Source organism: Charadrius vociferus, unplaced genomic scaffold, assembly GCF_000708025.1.
Source record: "Charadrius vociferus isolate BGI_N301 unplaced genomic scaffold, ASM70802v2 scaffold15, whole genome shotgun sequence".
Classification (NCBI taxonomy): Eukaryota; Metazoa; Chordata; class Aves; order Charadriiformes; family Charadriidae; genus Charadrius; species Charadrius vociferus.
The window spans coordinates 10,690,911-10,707,183 of NW_009650064.1; positions in this window are offsets into that span (position 1 = coordinate 10,690,911).

The following is a 16,273-nucleotide window of genomic DNA, read 5'->3' on the forward strand; positions in this document are numbered from 1 at the left end:
TCTGCTCAGGTGAATTAGAAAAAAATTAAAACTGCATATTTGTTAATGATAGAGAACTTCTACATTGTTAACAAAAGAGAAGGAACATTACCAGCAAAATGTTCAAATAGCATAGCTTGAGGGTGCCTTTTGACTACACACCTATACACAATTACTCTTGTAAAAGAGTTAAGCGAACTCTCTATTTTCTCTATTCTCAACAGATTTTAAGAAACTTTCATTCAAAGACCAGTTTCAGTAACTAAAAAACAATGCTACCACATGAGTAACATACCAGTTCTTTAAACAGAATCATTATATGTGTCTTTTAGGCAAGGAAGAGTTGTGTTTTCTGCTAAGAGAGAAAGTCTCCTAAAACAAATGCATTTTATGAAAGCTTAGAAAGTTTTCCTAAATATTACATAGGACACAGTTGCTTGAGCACGGGGAAAGTAAAAGCTGAATTTAGATTGACTAGAAATTACCATACATGTTGCTTACTATTAAACATATCTAGCAAAATTCCTTACCACTTTTTATATAGTATATACTGCTGAATGCTTGCAGAACCATAAAAAGTCTTTGCAGCACACTGTCATGGAGTAGCACACGAAATTTGAGCAAAACATGACTAATAAAAACTTGTTTTGATTAAGCCTTCATTTTTCTCGTGCTATAAAGTAAATATGTAATGCAGTTAAAACATATAATCTCTAGGAAGTCAATTTGGTAATATATAGTGAAGCAATCTAGAATACATTTGCCAGCCTGAACAACCAGTAGTGTAGTTCTTTCCTCATTCACCTGTTACCTCATAAAACCTTAACTATTTTGCTTTTGCACGTATCTATGTGCACTTCAGGTTTCTTCTGTACCTAGATCTCCAAAATACTCTTCAAATCCCTTGCTGCAATGCTGCAGGGTGAATGTCTCCCATAGTAACTAACATTTTGTACTTTAGTGCACAAAGTTAGACCAAACACACAGAAGTCCAAGTTTCTGTATAAAATAACTACTTTCGTGGCTGGCAGGAGAGTAAAATTACATGACTGAAAGAGATTCAGCCATGGGGCAGTCAGGGAGAAGGACTATTGAAATGTTTTTGAGATGTCCATGTTTCCATCCATTCCATCCTCTGTAAACCAATAGCTCTGCCTCAGCAAGAGTAACCACACAACCAACAAAGCTACCTGAAAGATTTTAGTTCTATGGCATCATGAATGAAATACTTCCCTTTCAGGGTTTATGGCAGTTGGACTATGATGCTGAGGTGGTTCCCAATGAAATGTCCTTTGCTGTGAAACCTCCAATCCTCTGAAAGAGGTAAAACTTCAGAACAAAGGGAAAGGCCTGCTTGGTTTATCATGTTTTGAAGGATGGAGTCAGGGCATTACATGTGGGTAGAAATTGTTGAAGTTATAAATTCTGCTGAGCTGATGGAAATTAAGTCATCTGTTCTTCCTTGTAGGAGATATCCTACATATATTTTACACACCTTTATTAAAGAACCTGCGAAAAGAATGCAAAGGAGCCTTTGTATAGCTACTGGGTGTCCCTGTGCTTCAGCAAATCTGTTACACCGGGAGCAGATGGGGCAAAAGAGTATAAGAAAAGAGGATCCCAAATAACTAGTGATTGAAGAGGGTTGTCAGCAGTGCCTAAAAGGATTCCAATCAGCAAAGAAGAAAAAAAAAAAGAAGAAAAAAAAATAAAAAGAGGTACTGTTTCTCTTCTCTCGGCTTTATAATTTTGCAATTAAGACCTCACATATGCTGTGACTGGAGTTTGCTACCGAGTTCACCCTGTCACAGAAAAGTGCTCTGGAACGTCAGCTCTATTTTTGAGAAGAAGTTGTCTGGCTCATCTGTCTGCAAAGGGCTGACTAATAATATTCAGTTGACTTTTCAGAGAGCTTGAAACAATGGCTCTGATAGGGGCTAATTGCCTCGATCACCACATTCAGGGCTCTCTGAACCTGTTGCTCTAGAAGTTAATTATTTTTCAGCTTAAGAAAAATACAGAATTCAGTGTCGAGAGAGTTCATTCCACCGTGGCCAGATGCCAAACATCTGTTTCTCTGCTCTGCTTCATCCTGTCATTTTCTCAGTTCCCCCTTTTTTTTTTTTTTTTTTTCAGAAAAAGTACTGCTTAAATTTTATTTCCTCTTTTACTTTTCACCATTACAACGAAAAAATGGGGGGCCAAAAAGGGGCATTCCATTTTGAAAGCAGGGTATAAGTAGAACCAGAAGTTCAGATTTGGCCTCTACACAGCCCAGGGGACAGAGGAGCTGCCAGAATGGAGCTGGCTGAGATGCTGAGCCACTGAAGATCAATACATACTTTTGGCTTCCATGTCACATACAGCATAAGGAAAGGACACACTACTTAGGGTGAAAGGCAGTCTAGCCTATAATACTAGACTGAGTTGATGTTTTAAAGTTACAAAGAAAATTATTCACATTTGGAATTTAAAACACAAACTCTGTTGTGGAATAAATGACCTTTCCTTGGTTGTTACACTTGAATGCTGCAGACTTAACCAAGAGGATAACTGTTTCCTACTGTGGGACATCTCAGGTGTCCAATATACCTGAAAAACAGATCAATTCTTTGCATAACTAGACAATAATTCAAGAGCTTACTTTTAACTCTGACTTTTAAAGATCACAGACTATATTAAAAGATGTGACTTGAAGAGGTGATGGAATACCTGAAGCTTGTCCCTGAAGTTTTAGCACAAATTGTGTAAACAGTCTTAACCATTGCCACAAAACCCCTGGTGCAATTTGGGCCATGAATATCTCATTGTTTGCTGTCAGCTTCAGTAAGAGGAGTCCAGTCTGCAGGCTGTCCCAGGCTTGCCTGGTATTTGGTGATGCTTGAAAGGAGAAGGCATATTTTTTGAAGCTGCTCAGCCAAGGAGGGATCCGATCCCACAAGTCCCACCTTCTGGGAAATGTCTAAGTTCCTCCAATCATTTATTTCAGGGAAAACGTGAGGTGATTGCTTGTGCACAAAGACACATCTCAATGAAGAAGCTGTTGCAGGATCTGAAGCCCAGGCTCTGAGTGGCATCTAAGATGGAAACGGGGATCCTCCCTCCAGTGCCTTTTCTTGGTTAGCTTCCATACTCCCCATTTGGCTACTGAGGGTGCACAACTCCCTTTCTAACAAACTAGGCTATTAATTGTAAAAAGATCTAACTTGGGATTTATGGTAACAAGAATTTAATCTTTAAATCTCTCTTCCAGATACATTCGTAATAACAGATCATCCATAGATTACCTTCATAGATCAGGGCTTTCTTAACCCCTGAAGTTCTCAGGACTAGATAATATATGAGCAAATGTAATTGAAGATTGCATCAGATGGTGGCAGCAAAGGACCTTCCAATGGTTGGACTTCAGCCGTGTGCATCCAGCATACTTACTGCTCATCCTGTGTTTTGTTTTTGAGTATCACCTATGATTAGGAGTAAACATTACACTGCATTTGTTTCCGCAAGAGGAAAATAGCAAGCACATGGTATATTGCTGTTTCTCAGAAAAAAAAAAAAAGTGGAAATTGGATGTAAATCTCATAGAACAGGGAAATAAAATAGAAGGAAAAAACAAATGGGTAAATAAAAGCAAACAAAACACACAAGTGAATAAAAGAATGATGAAATAACTCTGTAATCCCCCAGAGACTGAGAAATTCCTTGGATATTTTTGTCTAAGTATTACAAGAAATTCTAACACAGACTGACATAATAAGTATTTTTCTTTCATAACTAACGTTGTTCTTGGTATCATTGGCATAAAAATGATTACACTGACAAAACAGGCAGACCCCTTTTTGTGCACTTGCTATGTCTCAGCTGCAAGTAAAGAATCAAATCTGAGTCTAGAACCTGTAGGGCATAGAAGAATTTCATTATTTGTAGATGGGATTTCATAATTTAAGAGGCTGAAGATGGATGGCCCTGTTCGGTACTATTGCTCTGCTTTATGCTACAGCTCCATTAGCACAACTGTGGGCAAATAATTAACAGCAAGGTCAGCTATTGCCTAGAAGATACTTGAAAATGGATGCAGAAGAAGAGAAAAGCAAAAGAAAAGTAGTATTAAATTAGAATTGAAAAATTAATAGAGAAAAAAAAAAAAAAGAGAAGAAAAACAGCACTGAAAGCTGCTAGCTACCCTGAAAACTGAATTCAGTTCATATCATACTGCACTAACTTACACCAAACTAGTTTTGAGCATCCCTTTCCAGTTACTATCCAGATCACTGGCTTACTATTAGCTGAGTTTAGTTAAATTCCTATTGGGATTTTAAACCTTAGAAAAAAAAGCCCTGATTCTGCAAACAGCTTTCCTGTGCCTGGATATGTGTGCTGGCACAGAGCTTTAGGGACTTCAAGGCAAGTGTGTGAGACCACCACTGGTCATACAGAAGAAGCTGGATGACTGAGACAGTATATCCTAATCAATCAAGAAATTGTGTATATCCTTTCCCAATTATACCATCTGTTTACCTGCACTCAGCAAATTCTTCTCAGTTATCAATAAAGGGTTGAAAGACATTGTCACCTCCATAGTCTGAACTCATTGGATCCATCAGGGGTTGCTTGCATCCTTCTGTCTGCTAATTTTTTATCCCAAGCACACACACTACCTCCTACCTGCTTCTCATCCTCTGCATTTTAAGGATGCACTGACACTCTCCACACACACTCTGAGCTGTCTCATTCCCAAGATGTCTGCTGTTGTAATACTACCAGTACCCATTTCTAGGACCACCATTTGCCTCACTTTCCTTTGTCTACCTCATGTGCAGTCCTGCTGGTTCACTCCTTCCATAATATTGTCCCTATCTCCTCCATCATACTGTATCTCAGTCTGTGGCAGAATTTTAGTGGGTTTCTGCAATTCCTACTTTTTCTTTTTTTTTTTTTCCCCCAATGGAAAATGTCATATAAGATATCAGCACAGACAGCTGTTCTGAGAGCCCTGAGATGACGGAAAGAGCTAATTATCTTTATCTTGGACATGCAGAACTGTCATCAGTTCATTCCTTGGTCTATGGGTGATGACACTAAACCCATTAATTACAGTAGTTGCTGAGTCTGGTAAGCCAATTGAAGCCAAAAATGATTCCTTGTGGTCTTTTCTTCTGTATTTCAGATTTTTTTCCAGACCAACAAGGTCCTTTCCATTGTAGCTCAAGTCAGTCCCATATACCTTGGAGTAGGCGAAGCATACACATATTCATAAATGGCACCCAAAGAGAGCGATGCATTCAAATTGTCAAAAACTGAGTTTAGTTGTCTAGCAATGCAACTGTCGTATGTCTGAAAGTCTGCTATAAGTGTTTGCATAGATCCATTGAGTTGAATAGAACCAAGTATTATCTCTCTGTAGCTTATAGGTGGGCAAATTTGAACTCCTACCATGCAGTTCCCTCCATGAAAAGTGCTACCCTGAGTTTGGATTCAGACAGTGTGTCTTCTTTGAGCTCTAAGCAGTCTATCCAAACCTTTTTGTTATTCCCTTTAAGCTGGTGCAGCTTTAATCAGCTTTAATAACCACTACACCGTGACTTCAAATAGTCAAAATGTTGAGAGGAAATATCCCCATCCCCCACCTCCATTTCCCCACTGCTTCTCCATCCACACAGGGAGCACCTTTGATACGCTAGGACATCTGGGGCAACTTTCACCTAAGCTTAGTATAAGGCAATAAACTAGTTGGAAAACAAGCTACTCTGAACACAAATAACAAGCTTAAAACCACAGAAATTAAATGTGCCAATCTTTCTTTCGTTATCAGTATACCAAACTGCAAAACAAACATTTGAATATTAAGCAAACAGCATTCTCTTCTACCAAAGACTTCTCTGATTTACCAAAGACCTCAGCAAGCCTAAAGAAATCTTCCCAAGTAATAGTGGCATAGGACATTTCATGGGATTTTATTAAGAAAATATACATGAACTATCATGCTAGTGTTATCTAGCATGATATTTCATCCAGACATGATGAAAATCAATAAACGCTAAGGACAATACATTTTACATCTTAATGTTTCTTATTTCACCAGCTTATTTCCTTTTTATTTTGGTCTCAATTGGTCTGTGCAAGTAGTCATACATATTCTTAAATTCTAAAGGTAGACTACGTATATGTAGTTCATACCATGAAAAAAAACCCAAGATTAAAATAAATTGTAAAGGAGTTATGAGGAAATGAAAATGGCACTAAAAATAAAATATGCATGTATTTTTAAATATCGCAGACAGAAAATAATACTAAAGTATAATAAACAGAAACCAGAAATGGAAGTTAGCAGCACACTCAGTCAATACCTGGAACAACTCAGACAGAAAAGAACCAAAATGTTTCAGATAGCTACAGTTAAACCACTTCAGATACCCTGGAGAAATCCCAGAACACAGCCACAACTAATGGAGCCCAATGATGCAATTTTACATGGTTCAAAAAAATGTCACATTTGGGGATCTCTGAAGTCTTGCACCTGGATGATGCAGTGTAACTCATTACTGTATTGGCTGTTTTATGTATGGAGGGGGGGGATACAAAGCTTAAAATATGATGGATACCTAAAAATATAACTAAACTAGAGTCCCTAAATTAGGCCATACGGCTCTAGAAATAATTAGGTTAAATAGTGTCATAAACCACCATAAAAAACATACAAGTCTGCATGTCACTAAGAATTATCAACAGAAATTGGCAAAGATTTGCAAGGTAATAATTAAATTCCAACCCGAGAATGACCTGAGAGTCATTAAACTCTCTGCAGCAATAGGCGCTGCTGAGAACCTTTGCAGATAGTGACTAATAGGGATAAAAAAAATCTTTGCAAGAACTGAGGATGGTTTCAAGCTGCCCTCAACAGGAAAGAAAGTCAGGGAGGAAGAGAACAGCATCCTTTTTTTCTCTTTGAAAGATGCTGTGCTCTCAGTAAACATGGCTTTTTTTTTTTTCTTGATGTTGCTGCATGTTCCGTCTCAATCTCAGCATTGCAGATGATACAATGCAAGAATAAAAAGTGCTTTCTATAAAAGAAAGTAAAGATTTGTTTACTGTGGGCAAAGACAGATAACTCAGTGGTATGGAATAATTATAAGCATTCTATTTTTGAAGATTTGAAAGAATTTTCAGATTTTTCTTATTTAAGGAGCAGAGTCTGCAATAGGACGGTGACAAATTTCCCACAGTTGCAATGAGAAAAATATGCATACCTCTGAAGTACTACAGACCAAATCTTGTGCATGATTTCAAGGTCCTATGTTCTGAATGAGACTTTTCCTTTATCTTTGACATAATATGTACGTATATGTATATGGGTATGGGTATTGGTATGTATATGCATATGCACAGTCATATGCATGAAGTAAGGGAAGTCTAAGCTGCATTACCTCAGTAACAAATTTATACAAAATATTTTTGATCAATAAACTTTAGAAATATTAAAAGAGGGATTATTAAAATTGTTAGAGCAGTGAGAAACATACTTGGTACTTTCTGCCAAGATATTGAAATGCTCACCACCTTTTTCAATCTTTGCCATTGGTTCTTACCAGAAATAAATCACCTCAAGACCTCCTTATTTTATAGACAGAATCTTAACACTGGTAACTTGAAGTTCAAATGGCAAGATTATTTACCTATTTAATTATCTATTTTTTAAACCTCAGCTTCAGGCTGAGTCTATAGGCAATGTAAACCTAAAAAAGATATTAAGGAAGGTTTGGCAGTGGAAATCCTAAAGACCCTAAAACCTGTGTTGTGAAGAAACAGATCACACATCTGTTTGCTGTTTTTAAACCAAAGCAGCAACTTGTAATTCCCAGAGCTGTATTAATTATACTTATTCCTCTGAAACTGGAGGGCCTTTTGCTTCCCTGCCTACTCCGTAAGAGACTATCGAGGACTCACTTTTCAGCCATGAGTGGGACATACACGAAACATTATTGTCAGCAATGAGTGTAAATAACACTGCATCTAATAGCAGCCTTCCATGCTTTGCATAAAGTCATTTTCTGTCATCTACAAGATACACAGTTAAGTCTATTATACTTATATAAATCTGGAAAAGTTTCTGCAGAGGTGTTCATGATTTTAAATTTGACTCAGTTCAGCACAGGGAAATAATGAGCCCTCTCTGTCCTCATCAGAATAGCAAATAGCCCAGAGTGGCACTGAAAATAAGTCTTGCCTATATAGTGTGGATACCGTAACCTTGATCTTGCAGATAAAGTGTAAAAAAAGGACATTCCTTCCTCCAACAATGCTCTAAGAAAGACACTGACCTTTATCCAGTTCAGACAGAAACAACCAGGGTGCAGAAGGACAGAGTTCTTGCTGGAGGAAATTACTCTGGTAACTGAATGAAGTACCAAATCTCCCCAGAAGGGCGGATTTAAGATCTCTGCCTCTCCTTAATATTGACAGTGGGTTAACTTAGACGTTCCCCAGCACAGGATGCCAGCTGCTCTAAATCCCTTTGCAATGCACTTAACTTTATCTCTAAGTTGTAGAGGAATGTTAGGTGCCCAAGTCGGCACTGTAGAGTGCCCGTGGGAGTCAGCTGCAATGCAGGTATTGCAAACTTTCCTTGTTGTCCCTACTCTCTCTGTGAATCTCGCTCCTATGCTATCTACATCCGATTCATCCGTTTTTGAAGGTAGTTCCATTCCTGTTTCCCCAAGTGAGAAACTAACTGCGCTAAAGACTGCAGAATATTTGGATGCAGGGTCATGTAAGTGCTTTGGTTAGAAAGCAAGAAAAGGCAGGGAAAAGCGACCAGTTCCTGATGCAAACAGTACCCATCAAATGCCTTGTAAGATACGTAGTGCTTTATGCTAAACAATTCAGCAGGAGAAAGTGTGGGGCAAGAAACCATGGGGATGGCCTCCTAATTAGTGAGTAATTAATTCAGAGTGTAATCTGCTCCCACTGAGAACAATGTACTTGTCTCAGTAGGACTTTTAGAAAAATAGGAAATAATAGACTCTCATAATTGCAATAGGTAGGTATCCACCTTGGTGCTCAAATGCTTAATTACTTTCCTGCTTTCCTGGTACTAAATCCATGCCTAGGCAGCTCCGAAACTTCCTCCAGTCTGAAGCCATCACAGCAACTGTCAGTGCTCAATCGGCAGTTCTGAATTGAGGTCTCTGCACACCTGAGGTCTGCCTCGCACCATGAAGGGGGCCATCCCTTGAGCCAAAACTTCAGTTTTAATGGGAAGAGAGAGCAGCTTGGAAAGGTTTCTGTCATTGAGAGGGAGAAAGAATAGCTGGCAGCAGCAGTATGAATTGGTGCTGTTCTGCCTGTCTGTTCTTTCAGAAAGAAGTAGGAGTTGCAGGGAAGGATGGCTGTTCACAGCTGCATGGAAAATGAACAGTGTCTGGTAAATATACATAAACACTTTGGGCATCTTTGGAGAAAAAAAGATTGGAAACACAGGAGTTTACTAGCAAGACAACTGCAGCAAGAAGGCTCACAGGCAAACACACTGAAATCATATAGACAGTAAGCGTCAGCCAATTAATCTGCAGATTTCTAATGCCATCGTATCAGTATATATGTAGATACCAGGCTTGCAAGTTTGTTTCCTTACAGAACTTATTCCCAGGAAGCTTTCACCTGTCCTCCAAGTTTGGAGGGACAATGGTACAGCTATGAGCTGTGACTATAAAAAATACCTCTATTTTCCTGTAAAAATTGTGTGATAATTTACACTGAGAGAAAATGATGAAACTATATATTTGGAGTTCGTGTATTATATGATACAATAAAACTACACATTAGCTACCTGTGAGTTTTCCCACCTTGCACTTCATTTCTCCCCATGAATTTATTGCAGTGGTAGTACTACAGCATTTTCACAATAACACAAATTCCATCTGGACTTATTACACATCCATTAAAAATATTTGAGCCTGTAGGTCACGGAGTGACCTTCCCACTCCATGGGAGGCTTTGCCTATAGCTGCTGTATGGGGGCTCTCAGAGTGGCAGTGTGAAGAAAAAGAATCTCCTTGCAAACACAAGTGTATGCTCACGATGCTGAGCAAAACAGATTATCTGATACTAAGGATATGAACAACTGGGAAAGGTTGTTTTGTTTCTTTGGGGGAAATACGGCTCGTAAAATCGTAGCCTAGTTTGTTGGCACTTCTGAATGAGTCTACAGTTTCTCCAGTTGTGTCCATGCGTCTCACGGAGATGCTTCAGAAGCACTTAACTGGACTCCTGCTGAGTTGCACCTTTGAAATGCCCTAAATGTAAAAGCTCTTTATGAGTCACAAAAAACACCTTCATAAGAAAGGAGGTCAGGCTGAGACAACCTCGCAAAGGGTTTCATCAGACTTAGCTGAAATACGTTATTGCAATTTTAACAGGCTGTGTTTTGTTTCTGCCCTTCTAGTTTAGGTTAAGTGTAAACACTTCTCTAATAAAGTCAGTAAAGGTCATCTTGGAGCTATCATACTCATGGAAAAAGTACAAGCTGTGACAATGTGCCTGAGCTTGCTAAATCCAAAGTATCACCATAACACTTTTTTTGAATTTTGGTATTTGGTCCTACCCAATATTTCTGAGTACTAATCCATAGGCATCTTGTTGGAAACCATTTTAGACCACTGAGAATTGATTTTCTCTTGTTATTGTGGTACTTGTCAGAGTTAAACTAATTTGTAATATGTCATTCCATGCAGCTGGTTCAGTTGCAAACCTGCAGCATAAACAAAGTTCTGACAATTACTCCAGAAGCATAGCACTGCAAAGCACTAGCTGTCATAAGGAACTGATATTTTCTGTTGTAAAGGACTCATATTGCACTGATAGCACCTATCATGGGATTTGTACGTAAGAAGGTAAATTCTAGGCAATAATTAGTTTGAGAGGTTCAGAAACACATTCTAAAAAAAAATAATTCTAACTACATTCAATGTTGTTTCTTTAAATTTCACATTTGAAGACAAGATTTTTGAGTGAGTTTGTGCATATTATTCCTTTGTAGTAGCCAGCAGTCTGGCATCCACTAGGATAGCATCCACTTTTGGGGTACTGTAAGAAAACCACACAACGAAGAGCATGAAAATGGTTGAAAGTTTACAAAACATGATGTACTGAGAAATATTGAAAGATCTAATGTCTTTAATTTAGAAAAAGAACGAGAAAGAGGGGGATATTAAAAACGCCAAATATTAAAAATGTAAATAATCAATTGTTATTTAAGTCTTCATAGAATATAAAAAGAAGTAATCATTTTAATGTACATAAAGAGATTTTTAGGCTTTTTTATTGTTAAATGCATTTCCTAGGGCGATTATGGAATTCCCCTTATTGGAAGTTTGAGACATGAACCGGACAGCTGCCAAGGACGAACCAGAAGTATTGATTCAGACTCAGAGTAGGAAAATGGTCCTCCTGAGAATCTTTCCAGGCCCAGATTTGTGATCATACCAGTTAGGAGAATCCATTTAAACTGAGACATTTCTCCTCTTCTCCTCCTTCTTTTTCCTGTGGTCTGGGGTTCCCTCTGGGACCTACCCATCGGTAACACATTACGGCTCTGCTTGGCTTCAGCCTTTTTCTTGGGAAAGGGGCTATCTTCTTCATGCATTAATAGAAAAAAGAAGGGTGCACAGCCTGTCTCCATCCCATCAGTCTCCCACCTGCTAGAGAAACTGGACAGAAACTTGGTGGAATCAGACTCCATTGTGATGTCTGTAAAACAAGGCATGGCATAAGAATATGTGATATTGCTATAATTGGGCAGTATATAACTTCTCAGCCAAATTAATCATGTGGCATTTCATCCTGTATATCTTTGAAACTGTTTTGCATTTAGTGAATATACCAGGCCTAATCTGATAACCTTTAAATTTCAAGTGATGTGATAAACGCGGTGTAGAAGCACTGAAAACCGAAGAGGCAATTGGGAAAGGCTCTTCCTTTTGGAGACAGGGCGGGTCATTCTCACGTTCAAGGTATTGAACGGCTTGGAACTGGAGCAGCTGAATGATTGTCTGTAACACCAGCATGGGGACTTTGAGTTTTAGACTAATTTTCAGTATTGGGCACTGAAACTATTCATTATAAATGGAAGATTCGTGTAAAAGACAGGTTTCTCAAAGTTCACTCTTTCACCATGGAAAACTTCCATAACAACTCAGGATAATCAGAAATTTCATAGATTTCCATTCCAAGTCCAAAAATTCTTGTTTTCAGTAATAGCAGTATATTTATAAAGAAACTACCAACTCTCAAAGTGTGGTACACTGCTTGCACATTCAGTTTTCCTTTAAGAAGGTGGGATTAAAAAGAGGAAACCACATGGAACAGAAAGTAACCACAATACTTACTGCTGTGCTGGAAGGTGCTTTACCAGTACAGTGATGTGCTGTTAAATGTAGGCACTAAAATTGAATTATTCACAGTGAGCCCAAACTTTGAAGTGGCAGGTACTGATGATTTAATTGGTATTGATTTCAGCTGGAATTATAGGACTAACCACCCACTAGAAAAGGTTGACATTTGTGAAGCGGGAAAGCATAGATTAAAATAAGATCCTCATTTTGAAAGAAATTACCTTTTCTGTTAAGAACTACAACCTCATAGCCAAATCAATGAGGAAATAATGACATCCTTGGTACACTGTACACTGAAATGTACAAGAACTTAGGGAAAAATATAATGAAAGGTTGTGAGGTCTCTTTCACATGCTCATTAACACAGCCTCATCATCAGGATGTTATTGCCTTGAGCACACAAGAACTGAATTTGCCTGGTTTTGACCCTGAAAGTAAATGTAATGGTCTTGTTATTACTGTATCCTTCAACTCATTGTGGAGTTGTAGGTGAACATTATTTCAATTATTTTGTTCTTCACAAACACACTTCTTTTCTCTGAAATCATTTAGAGTTTTTTTCAAACCGTGGGAGACTGATAGAATTTTCACCATCTCTTTCCCACTGCTATGTGTGTTAACATATGGGAACCAGATATCATAACTATTATTGCTCCATCTTCTAGCTTTAAGTGTCATCTACTTTTAAACACCCAGGTTAATATAAAAAGTGTACTTGTAAGGTCACATTCCAAACAAAGATATTTCATCCTATTTGGAAAGCTAGTTTTAATGATTTACTTCTGCTTGAATGAAATATATTGGTTACAGTCTTTAGATTTGGATCTGGAGTCAGACTGGAAACTTGCATAAAAAGGGTTATAGGAGCAACTAATAAAGCCAGAAGGCTAATTCTTCAGTGTGACCTGGAATCCCTATCAGTGCCACATTCTCTTGATTAAATTGGTTTCTGTGACAGGCCTGGAGATGTGTGGTTTTGGTCACAGTGTTTTTATTGTCTTCACTTTCAAACTCTATTCCATTTCTCCAATTGATTTCTGCTGCTAATGCACATTGCGATGCGACAAACAGGCATAAAAAAGTAGATCTTGAAGGCACTAAGTAATTCAATATTAAATAGAAATTACTTCTCTGAAAAGCCAAGGTTTCGTATACAGATTAAGTTTAATGCAAAGCTTCAGCAATTTGGCTGTGGTATAGCTAAAATGTCTATCAATCTGTTGCCTACATACAAATACGTATGCGCATTATGCAAGACCATATTTGTGAAGTACATGATACAGTATTACACAATGTATCTGTTTTGGATAACCTTAGATAGATGTATACTGAAGGTAATATCATTGCAGATTTAAGGACTGCATCAGAGAAAGAAAGGTTAGGTATGGTTACACATTTTTTCTTAATGACAGTGCAAGCAGATATAAGTATTCATTACATTATAATAGTTCATTGTTATAGCTGAGTTCTTTGTTATTCTTTAAAAGGAAAAAGAGTTTCCTATTTCATAACCAACAGTTGTTAGCCAGCCATGGTCAAACAGCTGAAATTAAATGGTTATTTTTTTTTCCTTTTTTCTTTTTTTCTTTTCCCAAACAAAATTGCTTTTGACATGTACTGACCAATTCATCAGAGAGCATTATGGGCTTAAATTTTTCCCAGGACAAGCCACGTAGGAAATCCTATGCGTATCCTCTGCAAGTAAAAAAATACTTTAAGACTAGGGCAAATTTATTTTTTTTTTTTTCTGTGCAAACAGGATGCATTATTGTATACCTGGCCTCCTCACTAGGTTCAAGTCAACCAAAAAAGTGTTCTGCTTTTAAATCTGAAGAGTCATAGTGCAAATCCACTTTTTAGCACATGCCACTTTTTTTTTGTGATCTTTTGTTTAATTGGGGGGATTCATCACAAACGCTATTTTTTTTTCTGTAATAAAAAAGCAAATAAGTACTTTTTTTTTTATCTCCTGGAATAGCAGTTTCCTCTCCTAGCCCGTCCTTGCACAAACTTCCATATCAGAAAACACATGCTATTTTAAAATAAGCTCCATAGTGTAGTTATTCACTACCTATATGACACTTGAACAATAACTACACTCTTTAATGAAGACTGAACCACAAAAACCTCTAAAGTATATCAGGTAAAACTGTATTTGGGTCTACAAAACCCAGAGCGTTTCTGCGTGTAGTCTGAACTGCATATTGCTGAGCTTTGCAGCTGAAAAACAATAATGTAGGTACATTGCAACTTCTTATGTTTTCAAAGTAACACATCAGCAAAGCATCAGTATACTAATGAATGTTTCACAGCTGCAGTATTATAACTGAAGAGGCAAGAAATACATTAGAAAGACATGTTGCTGAATAAGGATGTCTCTGTAAGGAGACATTCAGTTATATGAGGAGAGAGTTCTATACCTAATAGACACAGTTTTTGAGGAATTTGTGACAGAAATTAGGGGATAATCAAATTATGTTTATTACTTACAGTCTAAATATCTTTAAAACATGCATACATGGACAAAAGTCTAAAAAAAAAAAATCCCACAATTTTAAAGTCAAATCTGTCATAGGGGTCAGATAACATCCTCATGTTTTATATGAGCATCTATTAATTTCTTCTCTTCTGAAAGTTAATTCTTTTTTTGCAGGTGAGGATCTAAAACTTCAGAAGACTTCAAACCATGTTGAACAGCAGTGAAGTGTTGGGGGTTGGAGGAGAAAGAGGAAAAAGGATACTGATGGCACTGTTATGATGGGACATAATAAATGCTAAAGCAGTTCTGACAGGCTACTGACAGGAACTAATAAACATGTTCCCAGCTGAAGATATGAGTATCTGAGGCTTACCAGGTTCTCCAAGACCCAGATTACGTCTGGCCCAGGTGCTTCGGCCCAGGTTCTTGCTCAGTTGCATTCTTACTCCACATCAAAGAGAGACCAAGGCACATACTTTAAAGCTTTTATTTTAGTCCTCCTTCTCTGGAAAAAGTAATGAGTTTGGAGAGGAAAAATCACTGGAATTCATCCTAAAGAGAATCCCACTGGTTTGTTCCAAGGATATCATGATGGAGTGAAAATTGCAGGTAACTTGAGAACTGCAGTGAGCATGACAATAACATGTCCAGTCTGCCATTTATACCTTGAAACAGTGTCTAGAGGCATCCTTTTGGAGTGCCATCCTTTGCTCCAGCTGAAGCAGTGCAGACAGACTTGTGCTCGATAACTGGCTTGTCCACTTCAGAACACTAGTGACATACAGAACCCCATCCTCCAACCCAACGTACACAGTTAATTCCCTCACATAAGGACATCTGGTGGGCCCTCAGGAAAGGTACCATATGAGTTTTCGTGACAGGCCACATCTAAATGCTAAAAGCTGATCAAAACCTTTGTTTATTATAGTCTTTCCAGAGGATTTTTCATTTTTACCAACCCCTTCTCACTCCTATTCCTAGGAAAGAAATATTCTCCAAATCTCGAGGAGCATGTTCATTTAAAAACTCAGAAGTTATCAAATACCAGACCATCACTGGTTCAACATTAGACTCAGTTCCTGGATGGGAATTCTGTTATTTGTAGATGACCAATCCAAAGCATTCCAGGAAGAGTTGTTTTTTCGCACAAAACTGATGAGCAGAAATCAATAAAGATCATTGCTACAGCACCACTGTCTGATGGCAACAAGCAAAGGTTTCAGAAATTTTCTTTTCAAACAATATCCTGGAATGTACATGTTTATTTTTGTTACAAAGTTAAATCTACAAAGCTTCATTAGTCTGCAGTTGAAACACACACTCCAGTCTGGTCTGTACTCTTTAAGCTTTTCACATCTTAGAGAAAACTTTTATAGCAGGTTACTTAGTATGGCCTTATTATCAAGACTGTTTATTTGCTTTTTTT